The sequence below is a fragment of the Rousettus aegyptiacus genome, unplaced genomic scaffold (assembly GCF_014176215.1).
Source record: "Rousettus aegyptiacus isolate mRouAeg1 unplaced genomic scaffold, mRouAeg1.p scaffold_m13_p_13, whole genome shotgun sequence".
Classification (NCBI taxonomy): domain Eukaryota; kingdom Metazoa; phylum Chordata; class Mammalia; order Chiroptera; family Pteropodidae; genus Rousettus; species Rousettus aegyptiacus.
Genome location: NW_023416288.1, coordinates 56,370,369 through 56,380,492, shown reverse-complemented (window position 1 = coordinate 56,380,492; position 10,124 = coordinate 56,370,369).

Here is a 10,124-nt window from a genome sequence, read left to right as displayed (position 1 = left end):
ATACCACCATTATAATATGATATATATGTCTGGAACATCATTAATATCATTATAACAGACTGGATTCTGGGAACGAACATGCATAGAATGCGAAATGATGAATCACTGAGTCCTGTCAATCTTAGTTGTCAATCAAAGAAGCCCACTCCTCTAAGAAAAGTAACCACTCACAGCAAATAGGGATAAAAAGCCCAAAGGCTTTGTCGCCAAGCATGCTTCTCTTGCCCAGGCTCACTTCCACGTCTGAAAGTATACCTTCCCTTCTAATAAAGCTTTTCTTTTCTGCTGTATTTCACTGTTTTGCTCAATTCTTTGTTTGAGAGATCGAGAACCTGAACAACGTGCCGGGACAGGACTCCACTCTTCGGTAACAAAAGTTGAGTGAAATCTCATGAGAAATAACTATCTATCTATAAGGCGTACTGAACATACGCCTGAGTACCTTCCGGCGGGCTTGTTGGACATTAAAAGTTTGTGTTTGTAGCTTTCTGCCTGATTTCCAAGTTTTAGATCCTCTTCCTGAACACTGGAGAGGTTTCGCAGTCATAGAAGCCACATGTTAATGAAATATTTTCTTCAAACTGTTTGCTTCTTGGAAGATTTTGACAGAAGCTTGTCTAGTGGGGGACATAAGGAGGAGGATTTTTTTGTTTGCTGGCTGGAGAACGATGTTTTTTTCCCTTCTTTGTCTAGCTTATTTCACTTAGCATATAGTGTCTTCCAAGTTCCTCTATGCTATAACATATATTAGAATTTTCTTCTTTTTTAAGGCTGAATAATATTCTATTGTATGTGTATAGCATATATTGTTTATCCATACATTTGATAGTGGATACTTGGTCACTTCCACCTCTGGGATATTGCGAACGATACCGCTATGCACTTAGGTGTACAAATATTTGTTTGTGTCTCTGCTTTCAATTTTTGGGGACATATATCCCAAGGTGAATTGGTGTTTTAAAGCTTATATTTTACTAAATGGTAAGGAAAACAACTGGAGGATTTTGAGCAGGGTGGTAACATGATCTGGATGTGTTTTTAAAGAACCCCTCTGGCTTCATGTGGAGACCCAAGAGGTCCAGAGGGAAGTCACCAGACCTGTCTCAGAAGCCCATGTAGGGAAATGATAGCTCACCCAGAATGAGAGCACAGGAGATGAGAAGCATTGGATCTTGATTTATCTCTGAGATAGATTTGCTGTATTTCCTGTAGTTATGCAAACATAAGGCAAATATTCCTACGGCGTGTTTTTGTTGGAGACGGTTAAATGTTAAATAATGTAAAAGGCTGTTTCCTTAAAGTGCACATGTCCCACAGGCTTGGAGTGAAGGGGATAGAGATTCCGATCAGCAGGCCCAGCACGAGTTGGGGACTAAGGAACCATCCAGCCTATAAGTGACAACCTGCAGTAAACATGGCCAACTGGATTCTTAACTTCCTATTCTGCTGCTAACTTTGGCTTCTCAGTGGTCTTTCCTTTTATTGACTGGTTCTCAGTGCTCACAGGGCCTTCTTGTCCTGACTTCATACACTGCTTGTCTACGCAGTAACCATATAATAAAAGGTTCTCCATACAGTCTTAATCCAAACAACAAGAGTTCATACTATTCATCATATCTGCAGCCTAGAAATAGTTGCTCTGAAGTGTCGCATATAAGAAATTTAAACTGTGTAAATTGGCAGCAAATATTACACAGCATTACCATGTCATTTGTGTGTTAAATACATTTACTGTGATGCCTAGAGGAGAGTCCACACATATACAGGAGCTAAATGTCAGTCCAAGGGCCAGCACTTCTATTCTTAGAAAATGACCTTGCCACCAGCTGCCATTCTGCCCATAATTTTTTCATTATTTCCAGTTATAAGTCCATTTCCATAATTATGTTCACTTTCAGGTATTAAAAGGTCCAGTGCAATCTACATTACATATTCAGTCATATATGCTATTCAAAGTTTCTCTCCTCTTCCAAGTTTAGCTCTGTTTTAACATTATCCTTCTCTTTGACAATTCTTACCTCCTGGTAATTCACACCCTGTGCGATGCCCTCCCACACAAAAGGGAGCTGACCCATGTAAGAGTATTATAGAAATGATGGCATATGACTTTCAAGTCTAGGACATAAAAGATATTTTCGGTTTCTGACTTGCTTTCTCTTGATCCACTTGTGATGCCAGCAGCCATGTCTTAGATACATTCAAGCAGCCTATCAAGAGTTCTAGACGTTGAGGAACTGAGACCTTCTGCCAATGGTGGCCACAGCTCCATTGGTACATGAGTGAGCCACCTTGGAAGCAAATCCCCTAGCCCCAGTCAAACCTTCGTATGACTGCAGCTCCCACCAACGTGAGAGACCCTGAGCCAGTTGAACCCAACTAACCCACTTCCAAATTCCTGATTCGCAAAAATTTGTGAAATAATACATGTTTGTTTTTGGTTTAAGCTGCAAGTTTGGGAGTAATTTGTTAGGCAGCAATAGATAACCAATGCATCCACTTATTCCCTTTGCTGTCTCTGGCTTCTCCAGGGTTAAGTTAGAGAAGGAAGAATTAGAGAAGATGGGACTAATAACTTATCTAATTGCTATTATAATCTGGTTGCAGGTGCAACCCAAGATTGGCTCTTTCACTAGGATGCAGGCTATGGGCTTTTTAAAGAGTCTCTGCTTGAACCTTGACGCGGGCAGTGTATTATCTAGCTGAACTATTTCAATGCCCTCCCCCTCAGCAACTGCCCATGGTGGTGGGACTCACAGTCTCCTATTAACTGATGTCCCTTCATGTTACCAGAGAGTGGGGATCCTCTCCCAATGCGTTGTTCAGGTTCTCAATGTCTTGAACAAAGAATTGAGCAAGACACAGAAAAGAAAAGCTTTATTAGAATGGAAAGTACACTTCCATATGTGGAAGCAGGCTGAGGAAGAGACGCCTGGCTCAAAAGGCCTGGTGACAAAGCCTTCGGGGTTTTTATCCCTATTTGCTGTGGGTGGTTACTTTTCTTAGAGGGGTGGGCTTCCTTGATTAATAACTAAGATTGACAGGACTAAGTGATTTATCATTTGCTTTCTGTGCATGTCCATTCCCAGAATTCAGTCTGTTATAATGATATTAATGAAGTTCCGGGCATATGCATCATATTATAATGACGGTATAAGGAAGTGCAGGTGAGTTGAAAGTCCTTGGGGTCTTCATTGCGCAGAGGCGAATGACTGCTTTAAACTGGTACCTAATTCTCTGCTTATTTCTTTGTACGAGTTTTAAAAAATGCCTTCTGGCTTGTTTAATTGTAGGCGAATTAGGGCGGATCCCTTTCTAGAATGACCTCAGTGTCTTCACAGGCAGACCTGAAACCCCCTAACTAACTTTCCTGCCTAACTCTTTTTAAGAACAATGAACCCCCTTATTATTAGTATGGATGTTAGGGGACTAGAGGTCTTTTCTTCTGTATCTGCTTCCTGCTGAGAATGGCCATAGTCCCTGCCTACTGGGATTTCATTGAGCTCTTTCCCTTTCTCCCTCAGTTGCGGTGGGGTCTTGGGTTTCCTGCTGAAGTGCTGCCTTAGTCCTTAGATGAGGAAAAGAAGATACAAACTTGTTATTCAAATCATATATCTATTAATTTCTATTATTGATTTCCCCATTAACCAAGTAAAGGGAAACAGGCTTGGTTAATATATTTCTTAAAGAGTTAAAAAAGACCTTTGGCCTAAAGTCCCCTCCCCTCTCAGACTCTAAGGGCCCCTTGAGGCTTAACACCATTTTTGCAAACAATGGGCTGATGACCCTTATCAATAGCCAGAGGATCTGAGTCTCCAGTTTTGGGGGCGATTATCAGGATTTGAGGGAGAGGGTTTTTTTCCTAAAGAAAGGAGAGAAGAAAACTTAACTAGGTTTACTAAAAAGATTAAGAACTCTACAAGAGATGTCCCATTTCATTCCCTGCTAAAAGATTAAGAATTTTACAAGTGATGCCCGTATCACTCATGTTGGCAGTCTTCCCTCCGAGGCAGTGTCGTAGCCGTCAGCCCCTGATAGACACAGGGACCACCAGAAATCAGTGAGTTATAGGACATACACTCTGTATTTAGCCAGCTGGGTCTGCCAGGGGCATGCAGACCCCAAATCAAGCAGCCCCAAAATGTAGAGGTAAAGAGTTTTTAAGCCCTAACCCCCCATTCTTCACCCTGTTTGAACACACAAGTCTACTTTTCTTCTTTTACTAACTGTCAACCCACAGGTTGGTTGTGCAAGCAATGGTACAGAAGCAGAAAGCTTATTGTTAGAGTGTTATGTTCCCATGGGCAATAGCCAAGCAGTAATTTTCCAGCCAGCACAATAGGCTACTTATAAGATCACCAGGAACCCAGTTATCATTCTTTAATGTCCATTTAATCTAAGGGAAACACATGTAAACTTGCAATACAAGATAGTGGATATGTAGGCAGCCCCCCAGTGCTTCAGTGGAGGCATCAGTTTTTAGGGTCATGGATGCTCCCAGAGTCCAGGTCACCATGCGATATACCAGTGGCTTCACCAGGATGCGTCCATAAGTTTTTGCTGTTCATTAGGCACACAGGAGAGGAGGGAAACGTCCTTTTCCTCTTCTTGTGGGCACCTTTAATCTTTCCAAAGAATCTCATTGAAGATGTCTTCTGTTGGCCTAGAGTGAAGAGAGTAATAATCCTCACCTCCTCTGGCTTGATGTGGAGAAAGAGATCCTATAAAGCTATCTATTGGAAGTTTGCATGACAGAACTTAGAGCTATAGTCTGATTTGTCTTCAGAAGTGGTTTTGTACTTTTGTAACGATGCTCTTAATATGTTGCTCTTGGTTCCTAGTTGGCATGTGAATTCAAGTACAAATGGATTTGAAGAAAGTACACATTGAACTTGGCATGTGTCAGGAAGTGCAAAAACATTACTCTTGGTGTCTTACGTGAGGACCCAGACCACATATTGGATACCTTTTAGAAAAGCAGTGAATCAATTTCAAAATATAATAAGAATATATTAAAATATGAAAATAAAAATTTATCTTATAGCCATGCCGTCTTTAAATGACATTTTGCTTTTGTTTTTTGTTTGTTTGTTCATTTTCTTTCCAAGTTTAAAAGGATAACTTTCGGGAGGGGAAAATACATAAGATTTTGAGTCAGGCAAATATGGATTCGAATTAGTTCTACTCATTTATTAAATTAACTTTAGTTTTCTGAGCCTCTCATTTGTTATTTGGGGAAAATAATTTTAATTTTGAACGATTTTTATAAAGCTAAAGATTAGATAAAGAAAATCTCAACAAAGAGTAATTATTGTCAATATGAACATATATAAAGTTTTACATAATTAAAATATAATGTAGATTAAATTTTCAATTCTAATTTTTTATTTATCTGAACTTATTTCAAAAATGTTTTCTATGTGTTTCATGATAATCATAGTTTTTATTTCAATGATCATAAGATATTCCAACATATTGATATATTAGAATTTATAAATATTTATTGCCTAAAATTTAGGGTATTTATAGTTTAACACTTTTTCACTTTTTTTGCAGCTTTAAATTATATGCTATAAACATCTTCATACAGATAGCTTTTTTGTTATTTTAAATTACTTCTCTGAGATAAAACTTTAATGTAGAATTACCGAATAGGGTCAGAGTACATGACTATTGTTATGGTTCTTGATTTGTAATCCCTACTGGAATATAGGGCACTGTTGAAATTTTATTCCCAGGAGACCCCTCCATTGGCCAGGCAATGTCTGGCTCAGCTGTACATCTAGTGGGAATAGAGGCCAAAGATAGCCGCCACGTCACATGGGTTCAGTCTGTGTTTAAGAATAGGTCGACCTTCAAGTGTTGACCTTTAAGGTATCAGGTGCTACCACTGGGGGTGGAGCTCCTTCAGGGAGGTCAAAAGTTGAACAGATGCAAGCATTGTATCTTCTTGGCGAGAACTCTCAAGGACGCCATAAATTGCCCCTGTGTAGCTAGAATGGACTGGCAGAGAAGGAGAGGTAAGAGACAGGATTGGATAATCAAGTAGGAACCAGATCATGGTTGTTCTGCATATACTGTGGACTGAATTGTGTCCCTCCCCAGAAAAAGAAAAAAATCATCTGTTGAAGCCCTGTCAGTGTGACTGTATTTGGGGAGGGGTTATTAGGAGATAAATGAGATTAAATGAAGTCATAAGGGTGGGGCCCTAATCCAATGGGTCTGGTGGTCTTACATCTCTATTTTTCTCTTTAGATTCATATAATTCACTTTTAGCTTCTCCTTTTAACCAGTATTCCCTAGTGCCTAGTGCTTTGGTACTGATACCTAGATTTCTAACCAGATGCCTAGACTTCATATCTTCATTCTACAGTCTCCTCCAGGACTCTCAATTCTAGCTAGCCAACAGAGTTAAAGCAAGTCCTCAAATGGGCCATGCTCTTTCTGATCTCACTGACTTGTCACAAGCTCTCTCTTTGACTGAAATGCCTTCTTCCCTACTAAGTCAGCCCACACTGACTCTAAGTTCATTTATCTCCCACAGGTAGCCTTTCTTACTCTCCTTGGTAACATTAGACACTCCTTCCAATAGTCACATGGCCATTTATCTACTCTTACACCATCCCCTATGACTTGAGAGTTCTTGTGAGGAAGGGACTATGGGCTGCTTATCTATAACCCAGAGTCTAGCTGGTGACTGCTCAGTGTTCCTTATTCTTTCAACCCTTTGGCCAGCCAGCATTTCAACACACACAGAGTTGAACACCTGGCTGAACATAGCTAAGAATGGTCCTACTCCCATTTCTTCAAATAGTTTTTTGGCTGGTCCTTGTGATTGGAAGCCATTTTCTGTTTAAACAGACTCCAGTTTGCTAGTTGCTTAGTTTATATAATGGTCTACATTAGTATATAAGATTCATTTATTCATTCCAATGATCTTCCTCTCATCTAAGTAAAAGTGGAGAGTAGTTTTATTTTTCATTTAAAAAAGTTATGGCATAAATGGGCACACAATATAAATTCATAATGTATAAAGAAGAGTCACAAAGTGAAGTCCCAGGTAACTACATATCAGATCAAGAAACACAACATTGTCAGTGCCTTCCACCTCCCAAGGGCTCTTTCCTGTTTGTATTACCCTCTCAAACCTTCCTCAGAGGTGATCCCTATCATGACTTACAGTGATCACTTCTTTACCTTTATTTACAGTTTGATCACTTCAGTAACTGCATAGTTTCCTATTGCTGCTATCACAAATGACTACAAACTTGGGAGCTGAAACAGTACAAATTTATTTTTTTATAGTACTGTAAATTACAAGGTCAACAGAAGTCTTGCTAGGCTAAAATCAAGTTGTCAGCAGGGCCGTGTTTCTTTCTTGAAGCTCTAGGGGAGAATTCACTTCCTTGTTTTCTCCAGCTTCTAGAAGCTGCCCACATTTCTTGGTTATGATTTCCTTCCTCCATCTTCGAGTGGAGCAAGGTAGTATCTCTCTGACTTTGCTTCCATTGTCCTATCTTCTCTTACTTTTAATTCTTGCTTCAAAGGACTCTTGTAGGTACATTGAGTCCACCGGGACAATCCAGGATAATCTCCTGCATCTCAAGGCCTTTAATTAACCTCAATAACATCTGCAAAGTCCCTTTTGCTGTGTGAAGTAATATATTCACAAGTTCTGGAGTTAGAATGTGACCATCTTTGAGAAGCCATTATTATGTTTATCAGAGTAACCAACCCCAAATTCACAGTTTAGAGTTAAGCGATTTTGTACTTTACATAAATGAAATAGTCCCTCCGGATTTCATTGTATCTCGTTTTTTGTTTGTTTGTTTGTTTGTTTTGCTCAGCATTTGTTTGAAAATTTACCCACATTCCCTGTGGCTGTAATTCATTTTCATCATATGAATACATAATTAATAGACTTTTGGATTGTTTCCATTTCAGGGACTGTTATGGACTATATGATTATGAACATTGTCATCCATACGTACTCATACACATGTGCACACATTTCTCCAGGGTATGTATGCAAGAGTGAATTACTAAGCCGAAAGATATCTTCAACTTATGCATCTTCAACTTAACTAGATAATGCAAAATGGTTTTCCAGTGGTTATTCAATTTACACTTCCATCAATATTGCATGAAATTTCCCATTGCTCTGTGTCCTCATTCAACATGCTATTGGCAGATTTTTGTCAACCTAATGGGTATACGATAGTATCACCTCATGGTTTTAATTTGCATTTTTTAAATTAACAGTGAGATGGCATCTTTCATATGTTCATTGGTCATTTGCATTTTTTCTTCATAAAGAAACCATCCAATATTTTACCCTTTTTTAAACTTTTTTTTTTCTGTATTAATTGGCAGGAGGCCATTATGCTTCTACAGAGAATTTCTTTGGGTTTAAAGTTTTTAAATATATTATTTAATCCTGCCTTTTTCTTTTGCTATTGTTATAGTGTTTTTGATAAACAGAAGATCTTTATTTCAATGAGCTTAATTTATTAATTTTAACATTTATGGTCAGCATTTCCTGTGTAAGAAAATTTTCCAAATACTGAAGTCATAAAGATTTTTTTGTATTATCTTCTAAAAGCTTTTCAGTTTTGCTTGTCATATTTAGGTGTATCATCCACTTATAATTAAATTTTGTTGTGGTGCCATGTAAGAGTTCAATTTTATTTTATTTTTTTATACATATTCAATTGATCCAGTACTACTTATTAAATGAACTAGTTCTGCAGTGCCAACTCATAAATCAAGTGTTTACATATGCAGGGATCTATTTCTGGGTTTTCTATTCTATCTCATTGTTCAAGTTCTCTATCTTTGCAAAAATACCACACTATCATAATAATCATAGCTCTACAGTAATAATATCTAATGACAGAATAAGACTTCCTATTTTCTTCTTCCAAATAAGACTTCCTATTTTCTTCTTCCAAATGTAAGTCCAAGTTCTTGGACTTACATATTTTGATAAATTTTAGAACCAAATTGTCAATATATACACACGTTGCATTGAACCCGTATATCAATTGGGAAAAAGAGACGTTTTTACAAATTTAAGTATTTTAAGTCATAATCATGACACATCTCATTCAAATTGGTTTCTTTAATGGCCCTCAATAAATTGCCCCAATGGAGCTCTTGCACATCTTTTGTTAGATTTATTTCTAAGCGCATGATATATATTTTTTTGCTTTTATATGAAAAGTATACTTTTTCAAATTTTATTTTCTGATTTTTTCTATTATATAGAAATACAACTAATTTTTGTTTATTGATTTTGTATTCAGCAATATTGATAAACCCTGTTATTAGCCCTAATATTTATTCTGTTGATTTCAAATTTTTTCCACATACGCACTTAGATTATCTCCAAATAATAATAATATTTATCTTCTTATTCTAGCTTGGTGAAAGCAACAGCATAAAGCAACCACAACTTTTTCTCCATGACTACAGCAGTTTTGGCAGTGATTTCACATCCTCTGGGTCTCCAAACATGGTTGCTATGATCTCAGCTTCTGCAGGATAACCCCAGTGCACATGAAATTGAGTGAAAACCTGTAGTGCTCATGGCACTCAGCCAATAAGTTGAGTGACAAGGGATTGGGACAAGGAAGTGACTTATTCGGAAAGCCAGTAGGCCAAGAAGATGACAGACTAGTGTGCTAAAGAATCGTCTTGAAAACACAAAGAATTCAGGCTTTTCTATGTCAAGGGAAGGGGAAAACAGGAAGCATTTGAGGTCAGGAAGTGACTGATGACCACGGACATCTGGACACCAGCAAGGGTCCAAGGAGGATGGTGAAACTTCTTTGCTTTTGGTCAACAAACTTTGGTTGCCCTAATCTCAGTCAAGACCTTTCTGTAAATTCTTTGATAAGCAATCTTTATTTTTGTACATACTTTCCTTATCTCCTTGGGGAGGTTGTTTCAGTATTTCCTAGGTTACAGATTAGATTCCTTTAATGATTAACATGGGTATCTATAAGACTAAGGAGAAGTTTCTAACCAATGTGTTATGGGTCCTGGGCAGGCTTGAAGAAGATGGAGTCAGAAAGACTGATTATTTTATTCTATTACACATAGAGTAAAAAAAATATATTTCACTG